This window comes from Balaenoptera physalus, assembly GCF_965194825.1.
Source record: "Balaenoptera physalus genome assembly, chromosome: 3".
NCBI lineage: Eukaryota > Metazoa > Chordata > Mammalia > Artiodactyla > Balaenopteridae > Balaenoptera > Balaenoptera physalus.
The window spans coordinates 74,593,157-74,619,241 of NC_138890.1; the positions used below are offsets into that span (position 1 = coordinate 74,593,157).

The following is a 26,085-nucleotide window of genomic DNA, read 5'->3' on the forward strand; positions in this document are numbered from 1 at the left end:
TCCCATCATTTCAAATTTCTAATCTTTGTAAGTAGGCAGCAATATCTGAAATGCACTCTGATAAATGTAATAGTGAGTTTAGAGAGATCACAGAAATAGCGAATGAGTAGTGCCCTCATTAACATTTTGCTGGGAGATTTCACCCAATTTATTTTGAATTCACGGTTTGTGGATTCTGGATAACAGACATTAACTGACTGTATGTGAAGATGCTGAACCAAGAGTTTTTCCATCTACTTTACTTCCCTCAGATGTTGAATTTTTGTTATATGGCCTTTAGCAACTCTTAGAATGGATTCTCAGAGTACACTATTGCCTGTAGGAACTGTTGATAGAGGCTAGGGATCATCTTGTTTCCTCAATTTGGTGGTTTTGGAGCCAGGGCTGTAATAATCTTGTGTGTCACATGAAGTTTTCAGGATCTTAGAAAGGGGATTGTGATATTGTGATCGACAATGAGAAATACATATTTGGTCTTTGTCCTGGTTCTGGCACAGAGCGCTTAAAACTCTTGGACTGTCCTAAGAGATGAGAAGGAGAAAGGTGTCTTTTGTTATGTTAATGATATGAAAAGTACCTAGGGATAGGGGTTGATTGCCAGTGGAGCTAACCAAGTGATTAGAGAAGTAGAACCTTCAATTCCACTACCCCCCTCTGAAAAATCTGGAGATTGAATTCAACTACCAGTGGCTGATGATTTAATCCATCATGTCTCTGTAATGCAGCCTCCATAAAAACCCAAAAGGATGGGGTTCAGAGAGCTTCCTGGTTGGTGAGCATATAGAGATTTGGGGAGAATGGTACCCCAGTAGGGCATGGAAATTCCTAATCCTTTCCTCTAGCTTGTCTTATGCATCTCTCCTATCTGGCTGTTCCTGAATTAAATTCTTTAATATGCTTTGTGATAAACTGGTAATCTACCGAGTAAACAGGTTTACTGAGTTTTGTGAGCTGCTCTAGCAAATTAATCGAACCCAAGAACGGGGTCATGGGAACCTCTGATTTATAGCCAGTCCGTCAGAGTCACGGGTAACAACCTGGACTTATAATTGGCATCTGAAATGTAGGACGGTCTTGTGGGACTGTGTCCTTTACCTGTGTAGTCCGATACTATCTCCTGGTAAGTGTCAGACAATTGAGTTGAATTATAGGACACCCAGCTGGTGTCAGAGAATTGCTTGGTGGTGTGGAAAAACTTACATCAGAATAAGGTTCAGCATCTGAGGGATGCATACAGAGAACTGGCACTGAAGTAAATGCCACTTTTGATGTCAAGAAGGAACTACATCCATTCCAAGGAGAGACAACCCAGGATGGAGCTGCTGAAGGAACAATAATTTTACTGAGGCATCAAGAACTCCTTTACCTGACAGATGAAAGGATACTAAATTAGGGAGGATGTATTTTGAACTTTAAGAATTTCAGACTTAGGACCATTAACTCACTCGATCAAGAAAAACTGATTTTTAACTTTAATGCCTTTGGACTTTAACTCGCAAAAACTTTTACTCACAAGGGCAAGATAATTTTATTTGGACTTTAATATAAAATGCAATACTTCTGAATTTTAATATGATAATGGGAGGGTGTGTATATTAAAATCTGTCATCTCTACATTGTTGACATTTTATTATTGGAGTATCTATATTTTCATGTTGTCACTTAATCTCATTGCTGACTCTCTCATATGTTATGTCAGACAATGTGCCTGGACATTATTTAGGGCCAAAAATAAAATAGTGACTGGGTTTTCAGCTTTGGGTGCAGAAGAAATTTGAAGTTAATTTACTTACTGTATCATTCAAACGCATTTTTCGAGCATTCTGAGGGGAAAATCAATATTGATCCCCAGTGGTCTCAGGAGGATACCTAAAAGAGAATCTTGTGGGAATGACTTCATGAAGGACTCTTCTGATAGATACCTATTTTCACCCCAGTTGATAACCACCCCCGGCTCCCAACCCCAACTGACCATATACTTCATGGTTAAGCCCAATGTGTTAAGGGAAAAAACCCAAAGTTAGGGAATTTTTTGGAGAAATACTTCTCTCCTATTCCAGATGTTTTTCTCCATATGGGGAGACCTCATATAGTATAATTCTTGCCCCCTTTCTCCCCTTTTGCTGATTCCACAGGGGAAGACCCAGGCTTCTCACTGTAGGGTGCTTGGTTTTTCAAAAGCAACATCCAAAAAGTAAGCATTCTAAGCACCTCAGGCAGAAGCGGTAAGGCTTATGATAAAGTAGCCTCAGTGGTCCCAGAATGTCATGTCTGTTATATTCTGTTCATTAAACAAGTCACTAAAGCCAGCTTGGTTTCCAGGGGAGGGGAGTTAGTTTGTACCTTTTGATGTGTGAAACAGTAGGCTTGTCCGTGCAAGGTAGGATTGATGGTGGCCTTCTCTGGAGATTATCTGCTATACACGTTATAAGTTTTCCCATCCTTTTACTTTCAACCTGTCTATGCTTCATAATTAAAATATGTTTCTTAGGAACAGCATGAAGTTGGGTCTTGATTTTTTTTAATCCAAACTAATAATTTCTGCCACTTAATATATATGTTTATTTCATTTACATATAATTATAGGTATAGTTGCATTTAAGTCTCCCATGTTATTTTTTGTTTTATATTTAATCCATTTGTTCTGTGTTCTACTTTTTCTCCTTTCCTGTTTTCTCTTGAGCAAATTGCACTTGTTTTAGTATCCTGTTTTCTTTTATGTATTATCTTCATAAGTCTTTGTGTTAAATTTGTTTTTAGTAATTGCTTTGGAGTGTACAATATGGATTATTAAATTGTCATCTCCTTTATTTTTTATATTTTATTTATTTATTTTTTTGGCCACACCACGTGGCATGTGGGATCTTAGTTCCTCCCAACTAACCTGTGCCCCCTGCATTGGAAGCATGGAGTCTTAACCACTGGACCGCCAGGGAAGTCCCTGTCATCTCCTTTAATGAACAGCATTAGTACCTTAAAATAGAATAATTCAGTCAATCTCCTTCCACGTGTTGTCTTCTTGTCACTTTATACTTTACCACTATGTATATTATAAACACCGTAACCAATGTTTGTATTTTTGCTTTAGTCAAAAATTTTTTAAAGAATAATGTGTTTATATGTAAATACAATCTATAATATCATATAAAGAAATCATATATGTGTGTATAATACATATTGTATAAAACAAATATGTATGTGCGTGAATACACACAAATCTGTGACAGAGAGATGGATGGATAGATATAGACACCATCTCAAGGTGCATCTCTCTCAGATCTCCTCTACTCCTTGTCTTTAGGTCTACTCCCAAGCGCTGAGTGAAGACCCATGGAAAAGACATGGTGAGTGAGTGGAGACTTGCTTTGTGGCTGGCTGAGGGTTCTTTGAATTGCAATCCATTGTGCTTCCCACATGAGGCTATTAAAAGGTCATTAGAATCTTGACTAGTAAGTCTATGATGGATCCCTCCTCCTGCTGCAGTTGTGCGAGGTATGAGACCAGTGCTCAGTCCTGTTTTTTTTTTTCTCCTGGAAAGTGTTCCTCACTCTCTGGAGTATAGTTTATTTGGGTTTCTTTGTGTCTGCTTCTGACAGGTTTTAAAAAACTATGATTTTGTAGCTTTTCCAGCCTTCTGTTGTTGTTAGGGTTTTGTTCCTTTCTACATATGAATTAAAGCAGAATTTTCCAAATTCCTTAGAATTAAGAGAATTCACATTTAGGTTTCCTTCAAGCTCAAAGGCTTTTTTACTCTTACTCTTATATTTGTCTAATTCACGTTTATCACTCAAGTTTCAACTTCAATGTCCTTTCCTTGTGAGAGACTTCCTCTAATAATCCTTTTATTTCTCTTCTAATTGTAAATCATTATCTTTGTGAGATTCTCAGTAGTTGTCATAGTGATGGGGCTAATACTCAGTGATTAATGTGGATGTTGTATCAGAAAATAGGAACAGGACTTCCCTGGTGGCTCAGTGGTTAAGAATCCACCTGCCAATGCAGAGGACACGGGTTCGATCCCTGGTCCGGAAAGATCCCACATGCAGTGGCGCAACTAAGCCCGTGCACCACAACTACTGAGCCTGTGCTCTAGAGCCCTCGAGCCGCAACTACTGAGCCCGCATGCCACAACTACTGAAGACTGCGTGCCTAGAGCCCATGCTCTGCAACAAGAGAAGCCACCGCAATGAGAGCCCGTGCACCACAACGAAGGGTAACCCCCACTCGCCTCAACTAGAGAAAGCCCGCATGCAGCAACGAAGACCCAACACAGCCAAAAAGAAATAAATAAATTTATATAAAAAAACCCAACCCTCTTCTCTCGTAAAAAAAAAAAAAGAAAGAAAGAAAAGAGAAGAAAATAGGAACAGATAGGGGGAGAGGGGATTTTCTGGATAGTACCTGTGTTTTTGTCTGCTTTGCATTCTATTTGATGTCTTTAACTATCAGTGACCCCCATGCCTTTGGACAGATGCTTCTCGCATCTGAGACTTGAGGGACTGTTATTGTACAGTGCCTCCCAGTCACACTTCTCTTCTATTCTAGGTGGGCAAGTGATGGAGGCCGAGCCAACCTGAGAATCCTACTCCTAGTACCAACATCAGTATTATTCAATACTCCTTGGGTGCAAGACACAGTCTCCCAACTTAAGCTTAGTCAATAGAGGCAGTTCATTTGTTTACATCACTGAAAAGTACAAGAAGTTTGTTTCAAAAATTGAATCACAAGCATTTTTTCAACATGTGGGCTTCATATAGTAATGAAAATGATGACTGTTAACTTTCTATTCTTGTATTATTTTAGATGTTACATTATATAATAGGTTCTTATAGGCATGATAGTTCAGTGGATCTGGTTTCATTACTAATTCTTTTTTTTTTTTTATGAAAGCTTCTTTATTTATTTATTTATTTATGGCTGTGTTGGGTCTTCGTTTCTGTGCGAGGGCTTTCTCCAGTTGCGGTGAGTGGGGGCCACTCTTCATCGTGGTGCGCAGACCTCTCACTGTCGCGGCCTCTCTTGTTGCGGAGCACAAGCTCCAGACGCGCAGGCTCAGTAGTTGTGGCTCACGGGCCTAGTTGCTCCACAGCATGTGGGATCTTCCCGGACCAGGGCTCGAACCTGCGTGCCCTACATTGGCAGGCAGATTCTCAACCACTGTGCCACCAGGGAAGCCCTCATTACTAATTCTTTAATGACTGCTCAATATTCTGCAGTTATACAATAAACTGCTGTATACCTTCTTTTGGGGGATAGTACATTATATGCTAAATGCGAAATACCAGAACCTCTGCAGCTGATTAAGAAAATCAGATTATTACGGAGAAAGCATATCTGTGACAACAATAATTTCTTTTATTAATTTCAAATGATCTAGTTTTAGGGATTCAGCATCAACAGAATGCAACCTGTAGTGGGAGCCATCTACATGCCTTTCTCTTTTTCTCCCTTCTCCCTTCTTGAGCTCCCCTCTGTTTTCTCTCCCTTATTTCTCTCTCTTTCCTTTGCTTTCTTCTCATCCACATCTTCCCTCATTTCCATTCCTCTTTATTACATATACCCCATTTCACTTTTATTAGAATGCATATAAAGGAGACAATAAAACTCAATAAAATGGCAATTTACTAGGACAGTTTAGGCTGATGAAGAATCTCTGAAATGTTATAGCCTCTTCTGAGCGTGGGCCAGTTTCTCTTAAAGTCATTTAGTGGAAGAGAATTTCCCAGGATGAGGATCTGGCTAAGCCGGATAGGCTCTGGGGCAGGGTTACTGCCTCTCCAGGGTTCTCCAGTTGGTGGGTTGTGATGATAAAACCAGCTCTGAGTACAGGAGATTTTCATTTGATGAGTGGTCTGAACATCAAACTTAGTGGTTATAAAATATTTGCTGCTGAAAGCCACAGAGCATTGATAAACACATCCTGGACAGCTGAGTTATTGCAATCTACTTAACATGAGGAGAACAAATTATGAGTCAACTGTTCCTGTTTAATGACCCTACTCAGGGCAGAGGGCTGCTCAAGGCTGGCATTAACCCTGCATGCACTGTGTCTGGCCAAGATCCCGGCAAGGGCTGTGCAGGATGGAAGTGATTCAGGTGGGTTTGCCATTAGGTACTAAGGTACGCAGAGAGGAAATTATAAAAGGCCCATCTGGTAAAGGAAATAAACAATTTGTAAAACTGCTGTATGGTATCGAATACACTACCAAGACCCCTTCTGTGGTTTACATTTCATCTTCCTTATACTACACGTGTTTAGGCTTATTAAATCTTGGCCTCAGCATAATACTGTATGCTTTTATGCTATTGGGGGAAGGGAAGGAATATTTGTCTTCTGTTCTCTATTAGTCATTTGAACCTAGGTCGGTCAACTCGGCCCAAGTGCTATAAATACTCTTGTTGAAATCTGACTCCTTTTCTGTACTTCCAAGATCATGCTTTTCTGTAACGTGGCCAGAAAGGAATGGCTTCATCTCACTCATGGGAAACAGACTTGAAATAACGTTTCTTGTGAGCATTGTTTTAAAAAGGAAATGAATTTAAAATAGTGTTTGTTTCTTAACTGGCTCCCAAGCATGCATTCGGGGGTATGTGTGGAAGGTACATATATACGGAGGGTGAGTGAACGTGCTGTGAGTGGGCAGTGAGCCAGCGGGTGGTGCTGCCCTTGACCTGAATGTTGTCCTGAGCATTTTGCTTAATCAGGGCTACGCGGTGGTATTTGAGGCTTAGCCAAGTTGAGGCATCACATCTCTGTCCTGCATCTCCACTTCATTCACTAGCACCCCACACACCCACGTGCACCTCCTCCAGCAAAAACACATACGTACACGTGTGCGTGCACCCACATGTACTCCAGACTTAGGCTCTGACCGCTCCAGAAGCTTTTACTCCTCCAAGCCATTTTCATTCTTTCCTTGACCTCCAAGGCTGAAATCACTGCTGGAAATCTACCTGCAGAATCCACACAGTCTGCCGGCAAAGAATTAGAAGTAAAGGTATGCAAAATACATGTTTAAGAAAAGTGCACAAAACCAAATTAAACCCCACAGTATTTTTCTCTCTATTGGCATACTCCCAATAGTTTCAAATTAGTTTGCCTTGAGTCAAGAATTTCCTTAAATGAAATGCTCTGTGCTAGGAAGGCTTTTAAGACCTCTTCACCTTAAAGTGCAAACCTAGAAAGCAAAGTCTCGATTTGGCATGCCACTTAAAACATGATTAGTGGAGCATATCAGCAGGCTAGAAATAGCTGCATTTGTGAACCTCATGTTCTCTAGCTCTTGACTGCCAGCCAAGCCCCAAATCAATCCCAAAGAATGAAAAATAAGATAATAATGAGAAAATGGACTTTTCAAGCCAAAACCCAAGAAAGCATCTTAGTCTCCGTAAGCTGACTTTGGGCCACATAAAACAAGAAATGGTGACTCTGTCCTGTCTTTAAACAATTTGCTGTGTCACTACACACACACCCTCCCTTCTCTTTAGGTCTTGGTTTCCTTATTCGTAAACTGGGGACCAATTTTGCTAACTTTCTCCTTTGGAATATAATGCGTTCTTATGTCTAAATACCTGGTGCTTCCCATCTGCTGGGATATTTTGAGGGGGAAGGTTTTTCAGAAGTGCCAGATATTAAGCTTAATTTCTGTTCTGAGTTGGTGTAAGGCAGGCTTGATTTTTTCCTTCCCGTTGATATATGTCCTGTACCTTGCCTAGGACAAGCTGTTGTAAAATGTTTCAAGAGCTCTCTTTTGTTTTGAGGCCGTACTTCCTTTGGTCTGAATCTGAGCTGGGTGGCAGGCCAGTGGACCCACTTTTAACTTCTCCCTACAGAGCCGGGTGGGCATTTACTGCCCCTGTTTGTTATGGAGAATCAGCCACAAATCAGGGCTCATTTTCCATCTTCTCCTTATTGATGGAATTGCTGGAGGAAAACAGCTTGTCTCTCAAGCTCTTGGAGACCTGCAGGAGGAAAGCTGCATACAGTAAAAGTTGTTTTGACAGAAAACTGACCAAACATGACAATGGACAGAGAGGGGATGATGAAAGGGAGGGGGAGAGAGGGGACACGCTTTTCTGTTTTGAACAGAGGCGTGCTCTCTCTTTTTTCTTTGTTAAATTACTTTTTCGTATGAAGGACACAAAGGGAACGGCCCCTACTGGCAGCCAGAAGGCAGAAAACAAACCCTTTGAAATTTCTAATTTGTTTATAGATGGTCCTCCAGGAGCCAGCTGGAAAATAATTTTGTCTGCCAGAGACAGGGAACAGCTACCCGAGGGTGTTGTGGTGAAAAAAATGACTCTCGAGTTTTGGTCCTTGAATATCTTATTGTTCAGCACTCAGCAGTTGTTCTGAAATTACTCATCTGGCAGAGAAAGAGAATGGAAGAAAAATCCCTCCACTACTCTCTAGCCCGAGTCTCTAGGAAAGTTACCTTCTAAAAAAATGGTTTTTGATTTGGTTTTATACTGTGTGTCGGTTAATTGTCAAGTTACACAAAGGTTTGTGAAATCATGTCTGCTAATATGTCTTTTCCTCTCTGAGGAGGATTATTTTTGTGGCTACTTCCCAGATCAGTCACTTCACCCAGTTCAGGCGACACTGTTTTCCCTCTGTGATGTGCTAACAGTTGAACTCGTTTTCTAGATAATACCACAGAGTCTACAGACCTCTCATGGGCAAACCTAATCTGAGGGTGTTTCAGAATGTGGATAAGACATAGGTTTGGAGATAGTCAGGGATCTCTGTTCTTGAGCATAAGCGGGTTTCTAGAAGTTTCCCCCTCAGTTTTGTTGTTTATGAAATGCGGACTAAGATCACCTTTCCTGCATTTATGGTGATGTTGTGGAGATACCCTCACACCTGGTATAGGGCAGCAGCAATGTTTTCACGGAAACTGAGATCACTGACTTGGAGGAGAATGCCTCAAACAGTCCTTTTATCCTATAGATTAGGAAACTGAGACCCAGTGACTTGATGAAGGAGGCTTAGCTGTTTAGGGCAGACTTATGGTTAGAACTCAGGTCTCAACTGTTAGCCTACAGCTGCTTCCACTATTTCTTCCGTTCTTGCGGCTTTGGCGATGGAAGTAATTTTAGGTAGTATGTCGATTTCACATGAATCTCTCTAAATCCATAGATTTGACCCCTCCCTGTAATCCCAGGAGAGGGCTAACTATTTGCCATCTGAAGCTGAAAGAGTAAACTAAGTGGGTCTGTGCTATTATTACCTGCCTCTTTTTGCCTTTGTCTGGGGTGGTGAAAACTACTAAAATCACAGGACCAGGAGAATGGTACAACCACGACTTTAAGATCTCCAACTTCTTCTGGGCTCTCAGTGTTTCCTGATTATCCTTCTCTGCTTGCCTAACGTGCTCTTTTGTTCGCAAGCCTTCATTCTCCTTCAACGTGTTATCCATCCCCCCAATTTCCTGATGATTGTCAGTCGATGACCCCGCTCTGTATTTTACAGAGAGAATGGAAGCTATTCACAAAGGTCTCCTTCAAACTCCTGTCTCCACACCCCGACACTTAACACCTCTAGCCATCTTGTTCCCCTTCATATTTCTGTGAAATATGTGTCATTTCTCGCAAAAAAATGTTCCCTCTCTGCTGGATTCTTTGTTCTTGTTCTTGTTCTTTGTGCTTGTTTCAGAGTGCTCAGTCTAATCTTTCTTTCTTGGATCTTTAACTTTATTCTGTTTGGTGATTCTTTCCAATTTATGCTTAAGCCACTTCCATTGACCCTGTATCTCCTTTGGCTCCTGATTTACCTTTCTCTTTTCTTTCACAGCAAATCTTCCTGAAATAAGAAGTCTGTATTACTGCTTCCATTTTTCACTGCCCACTTATTCTGCAACCTAAAGTATCTGGGTTTTACCTCTGTTACCCTTCTAAATCTACTCTTACAGGTCCCAAGAGACGAGCTTGTGGCAAAATTCATTGGATATACACTTCCTAGGCATAATCATATTTAACCCATGGGCAGCATTTGACACCAGAGATAACTTTGTTTATCGTAAAACAATCTCCTTATTGAATACATGGCATCATATACTCATGGTTTTCCCCATAACTCTCTGGCCATTTCGTTTCAGATTTCTTTTCATCCTCATTTTCATCTGCCCAGGTCCTTAGTATTGGCATTGGTTAGATTTTCTCCTAAATGTATAATCCTATCCATTTCACTGTGTTTAATTTTCCACCCATATCCTGGCAACTTCCAAATCTTCATTTCCAACACATATGTCTTTTCTGAATTTCAGACCCTGTTATCCAAATGCCTACAAGACATCTCTATTTGGGTGTTCTACAGGCATCTTCAACTCAATACAGAACAAAACATTCTTTGTTCTGAACCTGCTCTTTCTCCCATGTTACTTATCTCAGTGAATGGTAACATAGTTCACCCAGTTGTTCAGGCCAGTATCTTGAGATTCCTGCTTGACCCCTTTCCCTAGCACTGCTTCTCATCCAATGTCTCTAAGCCATTTTCACACAACCCTAAATGTTTCTCAGTTCCATCCAATTTCCCTCATACCTTAATCCCCGCCACTGTCTCTCTTGCTTGGATTACTCCATAGACTTCTAATTGTTCTCTTTATCTTCTGTATTGTTTCCAATTCACTTCCTATACTGCAGCGAAAGTGGTATTACTAAAACAAAAATCTATTCAGGTCATTGTCTTTTTTGACTTGCTCTCCATTGCCCAGAAAAAGGCAATACTTTGACTCCTTTTATGTGAGTTATATGACCTAAACTCTACGTATCAATTCTACTTCATCTTGCCTGTTTTCTCTACATATACTTTTTAATCTAGTAAACTTATTTTATTTCCTCCAATATGCCTTGCTTTTTCTATCTCTTTCAGTCAACAAGTGTTTACTGAGCATTTACTATGTGCTAAGCACCTTTGCTGTTTTCCCTGCCTTCACTCTTTCTTTCCCTCACCCTACTTTTAATGTAGCTAACTCACTCCTTGGACTTTGCCTGGGAAGTCTTCCCTGAGACCCTTCATGTTAAGGGTTCCTGCTCTATGCTTCCATGGCAGCTTAATTGTCTTCTATGGCAGTGCTTACTGCTTTCTTTATAATTGCTTGTTTAATTTCTAAGCAGTCTTCCCCACTAATTGTATGGGGACAAGGGCACAGACTGTTATCTGCATTGTTCACTATTGTGTCTCTATTATCTAGAACAAAGGAGAGGCTTAGTAAATATTTATGGAATGAATAGATAAGTGAATATTTTAAAAGTTTGGAGACAGAATGTGCATAATATTGCTAGCAGTAGCACCATTCAACTGATAATAATAAGATGACAGTCTTCTCAAGGAGTTAAGAAAAGCTATGTTTAAATTTTATCCTTTCATTCTGGAGGTCTTTAGAACATTCTCAGAAAGACCTGGCCTAAGGGAAGGGTAAGATGAGATAATTTGTTGACCTGGCACATTTATAAATGTCTACAGAGCACCCTAAATTAGCCCCATATTGACATAGTCCAGGGAGAGCCATGGCAGGTGATGTCATTCTTGTTCTCTTAGTCCCAGGAGCTAGAGACTCAGGGAACACTTATGTGGGGATGATTTCCATGCCTAGCCCCTCCCTCAGGTGTATGGGGGACAGAAAGAATGCAAAAGGAAAAAGAGAAAAGTAGAAAAGGAGCGCAGATAGGCAGTGATTGTAGAAGTTTTGCAAACTGTATGTTTTTAATCTTTACAGCTTAATTTCAAAGCCTAGTGGGCAGTAGCATGTCCAAACTGTGATACAAGATAAATCAACATTCATGGCAAGGTTGCTAAGTGCAAGGAGGTCTTATTAGTATAAAATCACGTAAAGGAGCAAAAATAAGGAATGACAGAAAATAACTTTATAACAGTACAAAGTTAATGCACACAGGAATAAAGGGCCCAGGGCTAAAAGGCAAAACTTAATATTTGTGTAAGGGATAGCATGGTGATCATTAATTAGACCGATAGTACATTGTTAATGGGATCAGAGCTAGCAAAGTAGCAAAGATTCCAACATGATTATTCTGCTAGGTTATTTATAATGTGTGGCTATTGTAAAAAATCCCCAGGAAATATTCACATATCAAATCTAATGGTAGATCAGATTTAATAAAAACTATCCTGTTTATTGAGTTCTATCATATGTCGTAAACTATGCTAAGACCTTATAAACGTTATTGGGTTTAGTCTTCATGTCAACCTTGAAGTAGATATTATTATTCCCATTTCACATACTGACTAGTCAGTATGTCAGGTGGGAATTATGACTCCACAGCCTGTCTTCCACAGGGCTGTGCTATCCAGCCATTCTCCTAATTGATGTACATTTAATTCTCATACTAAGGATCTCAGAGCATATTTCAAACCATAGGATTCAAGTCTCACTGAAATAAAACCCTCTAGATTGTGGAAAAGTCCTTTTCTCAACGTGTCACATGTAGGGTGGGGGTGATGGGGTGAATGTGAGGATGAGGAAAGAGACTGAAAGTGAACTCTCTTTCCTTCCCACCCTAAGTTTGTGAGTCCCCACTTGGAGTGATTTGATGTGCTTTGATAAACCACTTGTCCTAACATGTTATCTGCAATTTATATCATCACTCCAAAAAATTGGGCAATATTACTAGAAGATCCCTGCCAGTACATCTTGAATGGATAATACTTTAAACTAGCAATTAAAAAATGCTTATTGAGAGAGCTCTGTGTTTCTCATATGCAAATAGACATTGAGGCATTGTTTAAAGCAACATCAATTCTGGCAAGACATATAAACATATGTTAGACATATAAACGACAAAATAAAATACAAAGAAATAAGTACCATGCTGGATATTGTAGTGGGGGTTGATTAAGCTGGCCCTTCTATCATCCCTTCCCCATTCTCTGGTGACACAGTTTCTCTTTCTTGTAGGGAATCCATTTTGTTCATGACCCTGAGTTTATCAACCTCAAGTATGAGTCCAAGACTGAGACTTAGCCAATCAGAGAGAAAGTACTCCACTCTCTCATCTCTCACCTCATCCTGGGTTCATTCAGGAATGGGCATGTGACTCAAACCAAGCCAATCCCATTCTCAGTCTCGTGAATCTGAGTCTCGAGTGAAATGGCACAGGGTGGGGGAATTGTTTCTTTCCGGCGGCAACACCCTGGAGAGAGGACCCATTACTCTCTACCATCAAGATTCATATCACTACCCTGTTTCAGTCCTTCTGGAGGCCTGATGGTCCAATTCCTCCTGCAAGCCTGTGAGAGACTTCAAGTTTGTCACTTAATTTCTCTTATGTAATTTTATCTCTCTTTTCTCCTTTTTTGGTCGTTATCGTTATTTTTGATTTTTTGTTTGTTAACTAGAGCTGCTCTTGTTGCTTGTAACCAGAAGACCCTGACTGATAGAGAAATTTTTATCAGGAGTGGGGTGTAGCAGATAACAAAAGCTACAAGAGGAAACTGGCAGAATCGTAGGGGGCAGTGGTGGGCGGTGGTGGGGGTGGGGGGATGTGAGGGTGGGGGGTGTGAGGAGGAGGGTGGGGGAGGGGTGGGGGTGGGGAGGGGGAGGGTGGGGGAGAGGGAGGAGTGGGGGAGGGGGAGGGTGTGAGGGTGGATGGAGGGTGGGCAGTGAGGATTCTCCCAGTTCTGACTGAGAAGCTGGCAATGCTTATTAAGTGGCAGCAAAATAGCTTCTTACAATGTCATTGCTTGTTGTTTCTTGGTACAGAAATATACCTACTAAAACTGTAATTTTAAAAGGTTTTGTGGAAAAATGTGAGACTTTTGGAATTTGTTGATTACTTTTTAAAGTGAATAAACTTAATTTAATTTTTAGAGCAGTTTTAGGTCCGCAGCACTATTGAACAGAAAGTACACAGAGTTCCCCCTGTTCCTGCAAACATACAACTTCCCCCTGTTGATTACTTTTAAGATTTTCAATAAAGTTTTATAAGAAAGGTACCAGCTATGGCCTAAGCTAGACCATTTGAAAGCAGAGAGGAGAGGAGAGAACTCTGCTGGGAGAACACTTTCAGTTGAGGGCTATGAGGATGGACTTTCATGGGGCCCCCTCACTAAGAGATAGGAGTAGAAAGAGTAACCCCAACCCAGATTCAGAGACCACACCTGGATAAATTGTCTGACTTCAATTGCTAGTCTGTGGATTTTTCTAGAAAGTTAATTGTGCAGTGGCAAAGTGAAGTTTTAAGGTGCTTATTTTGCAAGGTCTAGGTCTGCAATTTTCTATCCCCCAAATTTAATAAAGAAGAATTGGGCTGCTATGGCAATTAAGGCCCCAGGAAAGGAATATTCTTTGATAGTTCTCTCATATTCTCGTGATTATGAGGAGCAATGAACTTGGATGATCTCCCCAGAGGACAGATCAGGGCAGTTATTGTAAATGAGCTAGGAAGCCACCTTATAGGGAATCTTTGCAATCCGTGTCTGGCAGGATATGATATACGTTTGGGAGCAGTAGCCACTTTAGGTGGTTTCTAAGTGGTAGTTCTTGGTATATTTATCTTGTTTTACCTTCATCCCTATGTCTGGATTGTGTTGGGTGGTTCATTTCACAGGTGGCTACAGCATTAAGAACCTGACTTGCTTTGACTGAGACCAGAGGTACTGAACGTGGAGCTGGACATGGCAATTGGACAGACATTTGGATTGTCTCTTTTGAATAGTGTGCTTCTGGTTGTTAGTAGAAGAGTTCAGAGTGAAATTGGTTTGGAAAGTGTTTTTCTCTTTGTGAGGAAAAGAGTGGTACAGATGTTAGCCAGACTAGGGGTAGAAAACAGTGGAAATCTGTGCTCTTTCCAGCATCACTTACTCCCTCTTGAAAGAAAGAAAGAACCTGGTTTTCTGTGGGGCAACCATTTCATTGGTTTAGAGTAGACTAACCATCGCATCCTCTCCCAGTACCTTCTCCACGAATGGGCTGGGCATGTAACCCAGGCCGTTCAATACTAAATGTCTCCTTTCCCCTGGTCACAGTAACTGATTTAGGGTTGGAAATGTGATCTAAGCCATGCTCACGAGAGCCCCCTCTGTGATGGTTCTGTTAGCACTATTGAAGAAAATGATTTCTTTTTACTAGAATTGCTAAACCAATAGGATGTGAGTCTTCAGCTGCCCACAAGCACAGGCATGCCACGTGGAGAGAGCCTTTTTGGGGACTGGAGAGAAAGAGAGTGAATGAGAAGGCTGAAACCCTGCTTAAAAATTTTGAACCCTGGGAATGGCTGAAGTCATCTTTGTTTCCTAAGCTAGTTCGCATACTGTCACACACATTACAAAGTACTAGGGAGCAAAGAAGTATCGATACTTAATTATCTCCCGGGGGGACAGCTGCAAAAAAGACAAGACTTTTGAGATGGGTTTTGAAGGATGAGCAGGGGTTTTCTAGTCCGAGAGAAAGAATGAAAAACATTCATGCAGAGGTAACAGCATGATGGAACATAGATTTACAGGAGTACGCACTATATCAAGGAAACGGGCATTCCAAACATGGCATGTGGGGTGGACAGATGGAGGACAATTCTTGAAAGGTAGTGTGGAGGCTGGATGATGAAGGGTCTCTTTGCTATCTAGGTGGTTCCAGCTTCATCGCATAGTCTTTGAGGGTATTTAAGTAACAGAGCTGTGTGATCCCACCAGAGGGGAGAGGCAGGGATGCTGGGTTGGAAGGAAGAGCAGACGCTCAGGGGCCATGATGCCTGGAAGCAAATCCTGGCTCCGTCACTTATTCTCCATGTGGCTTTGGGTGAATTCTTGAAACTTTTAGTGCCTCAATTCCTTCATTTGTAAAATGGGGCTGATGTTAATAGCATTAATAGCATTTATAGGTTTGTTATGAAGATTAAATAAGTCAATGGAAACACCTGTGCAAGTGCTTGACAGGCTAACTGTTTAATAGAGGTATCACTATTGGTGATTTAGAAATAAAATTCTGGGGAGAGAACTGAGGATTTGGGTGGGGGAGGGGAGGCAGGAGGAAAAATATTGGTCATTTGCACGTGTTGTCCCTTTCACATGGATTAGTTTCTCAGCCTGGATAACTGTCCCCTAACAGACAGACAGGTCCCAGGAGAATAGGATGTAGGACGAACCTGTTTGGGTCAGAAAATGAGAAAGGATAAAAGATCAGTTTCAGAGCATGTGATGCCACCCAGGAGACAGACTTGGGTGCAGTTCTCAAGTTGGGGGGCTTGGGTGACCAGGGAATGGCCTGAGATCACTGGGGAATTGGGGGAAATGGCTGTGGTTAGGGAGACAGACTCCAAAGTCCAGCAACTGGTGGGAAAGCTTTGCCTAGAGATGGCCTTGACTGTGGCAAATCACTGGAAGAGATGTGAAGGAGAACAACTGAAACCACAGACAAGGGTCTGCAGGAGGCCAAAGCAATAGCTCAGAAGACAAGGGGCCAGGTGGTTAACACCACAGCGAGAAGTTCCGTGGCATCCTTAACCATCACAGCTAGTCAGGGATTCCATTTGATGCCCCATCACTCAGAACACAGGTTTAGCAAACCCTAAATGTCATTCAACCTAGCTGTCAGCAGCAGGAGAGACAATGCCCCCCAGGGCCACTACCAGGCTTAAGGCTAAGGCAGAGAATAATTTAAAGGTACAGAAAGATCAGGAGAAAGCAAAGGAAGGAAGGAGGTGTGTAAGAGCATAGAAATCTGACCTCAAATCCAAGCTCTGACAGTTACTAGCTGTTTGATCCTAAACAAGCTGCTCATTTAACTGCATCTTAGAAAGAACAGGCCTGTCTGGATCATTATTCCATTCTAAATGTCTAGAAGAGAGTGTGGTATATAGCAAGCATGCAATAATTATCTGTTGAATCAATATAACTGTAAAATGGTACCTTGTAAAAATTAAACGAGCAAATAGTAATAGTTAATGTTTTTTGAATGCTCACTGTACATTGTGAGTATGATATTGTGAGTGCTTTACATTTGCTAATTCATTGCATTCTCAGGAAATCTTGTGAGGGAGGAAAGATAATCGTCTTCATTTCATAGATGGGCAAAAGTGGGGCAAAGAGAGATGAAAGACATTGTGCAAAATCACAAAGCTAGAAACGAACAGAGCCAAATTTTTTCCTAGGTAGTCTGCCTCTAGAACCTAACCTCTTAACCGCAATGATACATTGGCCCTTAATGCAGATATTTTAATTGCCTGATCAATTTCCCATTCTCCTATCTTTTGATAACTAACCAAATTTTTATTCAGCTCTTTAAACCTCTCTCGTGTGAAGTCCGTGTGCTTTGGTAAAAGCAGCAAGCGGGTCAAGCCTAAACTAATACACATAATCCCATCCCCTGCACATGATGAACAGCTTAGGGTCAGCACATGACTTAATTTAGGCCAGTGATACTGGAGAAGATATCTTCTTGCAGTTTCCAGGAAACAGGCTTCCTAACTTTCTGATTCTTCCTAGAGAGCTTCTGGAAGCAATTCCCCCACCTACACCCCCTCTGCCCTCCTCTGTCTGTGCAGCCATTTGGTGGCCATGCAAGGGAATCTGGCTTAGAATGAAGCTGACACAGTGGAAGGCAGAGTCCCCAGAGAGAACTGAATTCTAATGACATCACTGAGCCACCAAACCAAACCCTAACTTTTGTTTTCACCAAATACAGTACAGAAAACTTTTTATTCCTCAACCATTTGTAAATTGCTAACATGATGTCAAACAAATACTTTAGAATTTATTTTGTACAGAGTATTCTCCTGCATAACCAAAATAGAACTATCAAAATTAGTATATTAACATTCATTCGTAACTTTCTTCCTATCTTCAAATGACATTAAAGTTTTGTTAATTGTCGCAATGATGATGGTCAACGCACCTATGATCAACTAATGTATGACGATGCAGGCAAGGTTATACAGTGGAGAAAAGACAGGCTCTGCAATAAGTGGTGCTGGGAAAACTGGACAGCTACATGTAAAAGAATGAAATTAGAACACTCCCTAACACCATTCACAAAAATAAACTCAAAATGGATTAAAGACCTACATGTAAGGCCAGACACTAAAAAACTCTTAGAGGAAAAATAAGAAGAACACTCTATGACATAAATCACAGCAAGATCCTTTTTGACCCAGCTCCTAGAGAAATGGAAATAAAAACAAAAATAAACAAATGGGACCTAATGAAACTTCAAAGCTTTTGCACAGCAAAGGAAACCATAAACAAGACGAAAAGACAACCCTCAGAATGGGAGAAAATACTTGCAAATGAAGCAACTGACAAAGGATTAATCTCCAAAATATACAAGCAGCTCATGCAGCTCAATATCAAAAAAACAAACAACCCAATCCAAAAATGGGCAGAAGACCTAAATAGACATTTCTCCAAAAACGATATACAGATTGCCAACAAACACATGAAAGGATGCTCAACATCACTAATCTTTTGAGAAATGCAAATCAAAACTGCAATGAGGTATCACTTCACACCAGTCAGAATGGCCATCAGCAAAAAATCTACAAACAATAAATGCTGGAGACGGTGTGGAGAAAAGGGAACCCTCATGCACTGTTGGTCGGAATGTAAATTGATACAGACATATGGAGAACATTATGGAGGTTCCTTAAAAAACTAAAAATAGAACTACCATACAACCCAGCAATCCCACTACTGGGCATAAAGCCTGAGAAAACCATAATTCCAAAAGAGTCATGTACCACAATGTTCACTGCAGCTCTATGTACAATAGCCAGGACTTGGAAGCAACCTAAGTGTCCATCGATAGATGAATGGATAAAGAAGATGTGACACATATATACAATGGAATACTACTCAGCCGTAAAAAGAAACGAAATTGAGTTATTTGTAGTGAGGAGGACGGACCTAGAGACTGTCATGCAGAGTGAATTAAGTCAGAAAGAGAAAAACAAATACCGTATGCTAACACATATATATGGAATCTGAGGGGGAAAAAAATGGTTCTGAAGAACCTAGGGGCAGGATAGGAATAAAGACGCAGACGTAGAGAATGGACTTGAGGACATGGGGAGGGTGAAGGGTAAGCTGGGATGAAGTGAGTGAGTGGCAAAGACATATATACACTGCCAAATGTAAAATAGATAGGTGGTGGGAAGCAGCCGCATAGCACAGGGAGATCAGATCGGTGCTTTGTGACCACCTAGAGGGGCAGGATAGGGAGGGTGGGAGGGAGACGCAAGAGGGAGGAAATATGGGGATATATGTATACATATAGCTGATTCACTTTGTTATACAGCAGAAACTAACACACCATTGTAAAGCAATTATACTCTAATAAAGATGTTTAAAAAAATACAAAGATGTATTCAAATATAAGCCATTGTTACATCTTTCTAACTTTGCCATTAAACATGAGATAAGACATAGGAAAATGTCAGTTCTTTCTGAAGCTTTTTGGTGTCTTGCATGTATAATTGCTGGGAAAGCATCGAAGATCGAAGATCGTGAGTAGCCTAGAAGATGACCTCATTTTTGTTTTGACCCTGTGACACAAAATCATCACTTCTGAACCCGTCACACCAAAAAAAATGACTAATTCACCTTTAAGACAGTCCCTGAAGTTTACGCCTCAGGTGATGTTACCTAGACAAGAGTGGATTTAGTGGTATGGAATGTACACTTTTCCTGAGTCACGGTGTCTCCTGTGCTTCCAGAAGAATAGTAAGAGTACACTTTTACTGCACAGTTACTTTGTATCAGACACTGTTCCAACCACTTTGTGTTATTCCTTTTAATTTCTACAACAATCTTATAAGGTTGGTACTATTATTGTTGTTATTTTCTAGTTTAGGAAACTGAAGCACAGAGAAATTAAGTAATATGTCTTGAGTTATATTGTTGGTAGGTGATGGGGATGGATTTCGAATCCAGGAATTCAGCTCTATAGCATGTCTATAAACCATTGCACTATGCCACCACTTACAACCATTTCTAAAAATCAGCTGGATACACAAATGTGCTTGTGGAATTAAACCATAATATTAAAATATTTAATATTTAAACTTAAGTTAAATGGCAATTTGTAGATGGTAACATAATAACATTAACGGCACAATTTACATATCTATATGTCTAATATATTATACACTAGTGAGTAGGAATATATACATGTTGTTCATTGATGGGTAAAGATATACATACGTATGGTCAAATACATTGTCAAATATTTGTCAAATATAATACATTGCTTAGAGTAATGTATTAGATTAGTGCACCCTTTCAAGTTATTTTTTTAAATTAACATATGGCCATGTAACTGTTCAATATAGTAAGGTCTAAAAGAGGAAACAAGCACTTTGCTATACCAACATCAGCGTTGATGGAAGCGTGACAAGATCGATCATCACCAAGGAATGCTGCAGGAAGAGGAGCTAAAAATCCTTATTCCCTGGGGAGGGTATGAATGTGTCTCTGAGGAGGCAGGTGCACCCAGGGGGTTTCAGATTTGGAGTGAGGAAGAATAAGAGTGTGTGTATTTATCAGCGTTGGCCTTGGGGCCATCTCAACACATCCCAGTGAGAATAGATGGCAACCACCAAAGGCCACTGGAGATTGTACTTTTTGGTTAAAGCCAGTGTGGACAGTGGCCAGTGACCACAGAAGGGGTACATCGCTTCTGGTGAGCTACTCCTGGAAGTTTTTCTGTAAGCTCCTCTTGGAGAGGAAAGAAAAAGGAGTGAGTGGGAGAAATTACCAAATTTATCTATATACCCAAAAAAGAAAAAAGCTGGGAGTGACCAAGATTACCTTGAATTGGTAATATGTCTTCTGCCATGTGGCAGAGTGGAAGATAAACAGCAAGAGAAGTTGAGTTATAGGCAATCCATAAATTTACACTTCTACCCGTCAGAGTTTATGGTGAGGAAATCTGTTCCTGCTACATTTGTAACGAACTGAATATTCTTCAGCAACTTCATTTTCCCTGAGCATCTCATCTGTGCCTGGTTTGTGGTCATTGAACTGCAAAGTTTACTTTGTTAGATTACCTTCCTAATCCTAGGTGAGATTTGCCATAGAAGACAATCCGTCATCTAAAGCAATCAACTTCCACTTCTCTACCAAGAAAGTAAAGCCTGAGAGCCATCAGCTTATCAGGGTCTTGGCAGAGGTGGACCTTCTGTGTCTGCCACAGTCATCTTGTAACCCTTCTGTTCTGCTGCTTCTGCACTTTGCCTTCCAACAGTTCCTCCACTCCTGCTACATATTCAAACGTACCCAGCACTTCATGAATATAGGCTATAATCTCCTGTCTTGTCTCCTGGGTTGGTTTAAACCCCCAATGTCTGGTCTTACATTTAAGTCTGTAATCCATTTGGAGTTTATTTTTGTGGATGGTATTAGGTAGTGTTCTAATTTCATTGTTTTACATGTAGCTGTCCAGTTTTCCCAGCACCACTTATTAAAGAGGCTGTCTTGTCTCCAGTGTATGTTCTTGCCTCCTTTGTCATAAATTAGGTGCTCATATGTGCGTGGGTTTATCTCTGGGCATTCTATCCTGTACCATTGATCTATATTTCTGTTTTTGTGCCAGTACCATGGACCTAGAGTCTGTCATACAGAGTGAAGTCAGAAAGAGAAAAACGAATACCGTATGCTAACGCATATATATGGAATCTTAAAAAAAAAAAAAAGTGGTACTGATGAACCTAGTTGCAGGGCAGGAATAAAGACGTAGACATAGAGAATGGACTTGAGGACACGGGGTGAGAGGGGGAAGCTGGGGCGAAGTGAGAGTAGCATCGACATATATACATTACCGAATGTAAAATAGTTAGCTAGTCGGAAGCAGCAGCATAGCACAGGGAGATCAGCTCGGTGCTCTGCGATGACCTAGAGGGGTGGGTTAGGGAGTATGGGAGGGAGGCTCAAGAGGGAGGGGATATGGGGACATGTGTATGCATATGGCTGATTCGCTTTGGTATACAACAGAAACTAGCACAGTATTGTGAAGCAATTATACTCCAATAAAGACCTATTTAAAAAAAAACCCAATGGCACTGCTCCTTCATCATTATTTCTCATGGGTAATTTGTCTTTAAAGTACATGTTTTTGGTTACACAATTTTACACAAGGATTTCCCTTACACAGGTCAAAGAGTACCTCTAACCTGGGTGCTCTAAATTTTACCTTGAGTTTTTATTAGAGGCAAATTACACTCTGAGCAGTTTCTCATCATCTTCCTCCTTAGGAACCTCTCTGGTGAAAGAAAGTCCTTTTATTACTGCATGAATTTATTCACAATAATTATGTTTCTTTGCCTCAGGGCTGAACCACTCCAGTCACCCAATTTTCCTTTCTAAGTTGCTTCCGGTGATTTCTTTGGTCATACTCTCACTCTGCTGCCCCACAAAATCTTTCCTTTTGAGATGCAAAGCTTAGTCCTTCAGCTTATTAGTTCTGGTAGCCAAAAATAAAAGCTTATTTCTATTGTCTGCCAATCATAGGGAGATATTTGTCCACTGATGAGAATTTCCAAAGTTTGTTTCATCAGTGGTATTGATATAGCCTGCACACAATGTTTTAAGTGTAGACTTAGTAGCACTTGTACATTTGGTTTCTCACAGCAGTATCTTATAACTCGCCTGCTTTGGAAAAGTCTTCAACTGCAGGAATCAAAATGACGGTGTCTCTTACAACAGAAAATACATCTAATAAAAGTCTACTGGTTTCCCCACTTTGTCAAGCAGAGAACAACACTGCTATTAGTCAAAATAATCATATAATTGATTTTCCCCCACTAATATTAAAATCAATTATCTGTTTGAGTTATGGAATTTTATCCAATTTGGAATAGTCATTGGCATTTCCTAGGTATTTACCATGTATTAGGTGTTTGTCTAGGTGTTTTAACTTGTGTTTACTTTGTACAGCCCTAGGAGGTAGGAGAGAATATTAGCCCTGAGGCTAATGACCTGAGGCTAATAGAGGTTAAATCAGTTATCCAAGTTCTTGGAGTAGGCAAGAGAGATAGGATTCGAACCCTGTCAGTATAGCTCCAAGCCATTGCTTTAAGCTCTGCCGTAACACTGAACCGTGTGACTGCTCTCAACAGCTGTGGATTGATTCTTACTCATTGCATCAGATTTTTTTCCTTGTCTAAGCTTAGTTACTTTCTGAAGGCACACTTTGCTTAGCATTGATTTCAAATACATTACATCTAGCTCCATGAAACTTTTCAATTGAATTGATTTAGAATTAAGTAGTTCATCTCTCAGAAAAGTTTAGACAATGAACTTTATTTGAGCATGTTTCTCAGCATTTGGTTTAAGTTTTAGCAATAGAGTTGGACCCCAATTCCATTTAATATAAATTATTTGTTTTGACCCAAAAGTTGGCTCTATGGATAAACAGCTGTGAATGGTTGATCCACACATTTTATTCGTCTTCACTCTCATCATTAAATCCGATAATAAACAAAGGTGCACCAGTATTCTTGATGACTAAAAGAGATGTGACAGAACACAAGAAACCCACCCATTGCCAGAACAAATTCTACACAAGCAAGATATTAAATCCCAACAAGGCTATGGTGCTAAATGTATCAACAAAAAGGTTTTATTGCATAAAACTTTGAACTGTTTTCAGCATTTTTCATGCTAAAAACATTATGTTATCAATGCAGAAAGGCTTAGGCATATGGGGGGGGCAGGGTCTGCTCTTCCAATGATTCAAGTTAAAAGGGGACCCAGCTTGAAGTTATAATATTAAGATGAGAAATAAAAGACAAGTAACTAAAAAAAGAAGAAGAATGAATCTGTATGATTTTACGGCTATGTTTGACTAGTGACTCCTTACCAAAAATACACAATTAGGAAAATAACTAAGGAAAAACTCCCTGGATTTGAAGTGGTGGTACAGGGGGAAAAAGGCATTTAACTAAAGAACAGTGATCTGGTGTCTTGCAAAACAACCACTCTGCTTTTCCATTGTACTGTCTGGAGCTGGGAATAAAGAGAATTCAATGTCATTAGATCCAAAGCAGAGTCATACATAAATGGTGGCGTATCCTTGGAGACCAGGTAAACTCTGTCTGGAGGTCATGACTGGACCATTGAGAAGTCAAGGTGAATGGGCCAAAAGCATATTCTGCTTTCATTGCCTGTAGCTGGTCAAAAGAAATAAAAACTTTAAGTCAATTTCTATGATTTTACCCTAAATATTGAATGTGTATATCTAAATCTTGCAAAGGGATTCACAGTGCTGAATAGCCACATGTGTATAATAATGACTACAAAGCAACAAATGTAGTTCAGCACTTATTTCAGAAATATTTTAAAAAATGATTTTTCCATCTGCCCTCCTTTATCTTTTAACACCTATACACATACATACACACTACTGAGTCAAAAACATGACCAAAAATATATTAAGCAATTCCCTCAAAATAAGCCATGTAAGGTAGCATGGCTGTATGTGAGCACAAGTGCATATGTTTTTTTTTTTAACATCTTTATTAGAGTATAATTGCTTTACAATGGTGTGTTAGTTTCTGCTTTATAACAAAGTGTATCACCTATACAGATACATATATCCCCATATATCCTCCCTCTTGCATCTCCCTCCCACCCTCCCTATCCCACCCCTCTAGGTGGTCAAAAACCACCGAGCTGATCTCCCTGTGCTATGTGGCTGCTTCCCACTAGCTATCTATTTTACATTTGGTAGTGTATATATGTCCATGCCACTCTCTCACTTCATCCCAGCTTACCCTTCCCCCTCCCCATGTCCTCAAGTCCATTCTCTACGTCTACGTCTTTATTCCTGTCCTGCCCCTAGGTTCTTGAGAACCTTTTTTTTTTTTTTTTTAGTTTCCATATATATGTGTTAGCATACAGTATTTGTTTTTCTCTTTCTGACTTACTTCATCCTGTATGACAGTCTCTAGGTCCATCCTCCTCACTACAAATAACTCAATTTCGTTTCTTTTTATGGCTGAGTAATATTCCACTGTATATATGTGCCACATCTTCTTTATCCATTCATCTGTTGATAGACACTTAGGTTGCTTCCAGGTCCTGGTTATTGTAAATACTGCTACAGTGAACATTGTGGTACATGACTCTTTTTGAATTATGGTTTTCTCAGGGTATATGCCCAGTAGTGGGATTGCTGTGTCGTATGGTAGTTCTATTTTTAGTTTTTTAAGGAACCTCCATACTGTTCTCTGTAGTCGCTGTACCAATTTACATTCCCTCCAACAGTACAAGAGGGTTCTCTTTTCTCCACACCCTCTCCAGCATTTATTGTTTGTGCATTTTTTGATGATGGCCATTTGGACTGGTGAGAGGTGATACCTCATTGTAGTTTTGATTTGCATTTCTCTAATGATTAGTGATACTGAGCATCTTTCATGTATTTGTTCGCAATCTGTATATCTTCTTTGGTGAAATGTATATGTAGGTTTTCTGCCCATTTTTGGATTGGGTTGTTTGTTTTTTTGATATTGAACTGCATGAGCTTCTTGTAAATTTTGGAGATTAATCCTTTGTCAGTTGCTTCATTTGCAAATATTTTCTCCCATTCTGAGGGTTGTCTTTTCGTCTTGTTTATGGTTTCCTTTGCTGTGCAAAAGCTTTGAAGTTTCATTAGGTCCCATTTGTTTATTTTTGTTTTTATTTCCATTTCTCTAGGAGGTGGGTCAAAAAGGATCTTACTGTAGTTTACGTCATAGAGTGTTCTGCCTATGTTTTCCTGTAAGAGTTTTATACTGTCTGGCTTTACATTTAGGTTTTTAGTCCATTTTGAGTTTATTTTTGTGTATGGTGCTAGGGAGTGTTCTAATTTCATTCCTTTACATGTAGCTGTCCAGTTTTCCCAGCACCACTTATTGAAGAGGCTGTCTTTTCTCCATTGTATATCCTTGCCTGCATTGTCATAGATTAGTTGACCATAGGTGCGTGGGTTTATCTCTGGGCTTACTATCCTCTGGGCTTACTATCCATTGATCTATATTTCTTTTCTTGTGCTATTACCATACTGTCTTGATTACTGTAGCTTTGTAGTATAGTCTGAAGTCTGGGAGCCTGATTCCTCCAGATCCGTTTTTCTTTCTCAAGATTGCTTTGGCTATTTGGGG

General features: G+C 40.2%; 1 pseudogene across 1 annotated transcript in view; it reads right to left on the reverse strand.

Annotated features, from left to right (window-relative positions):
• Nucleotides 1-3,334: 3,334 nt before the first annotated feature.
• Nucleotides 3,335-26,085, reverse strand: part of LOC309657705 (regulator of nonsense transcripts 1 pseudogene) — a 145,705-nt pseudogene continuing 122,954 nt past the window's right edge. The window contains exon 3 of the transcript XR_014268314.1: nucleotides 3,335-5,183. The product of XR_014268314.1 is annotated as a regulator of nonsense transcripts 1 pseudogene (transcript). The remainder of the gene's footprint in view (nucleotides 5,184-26,085) is intronic.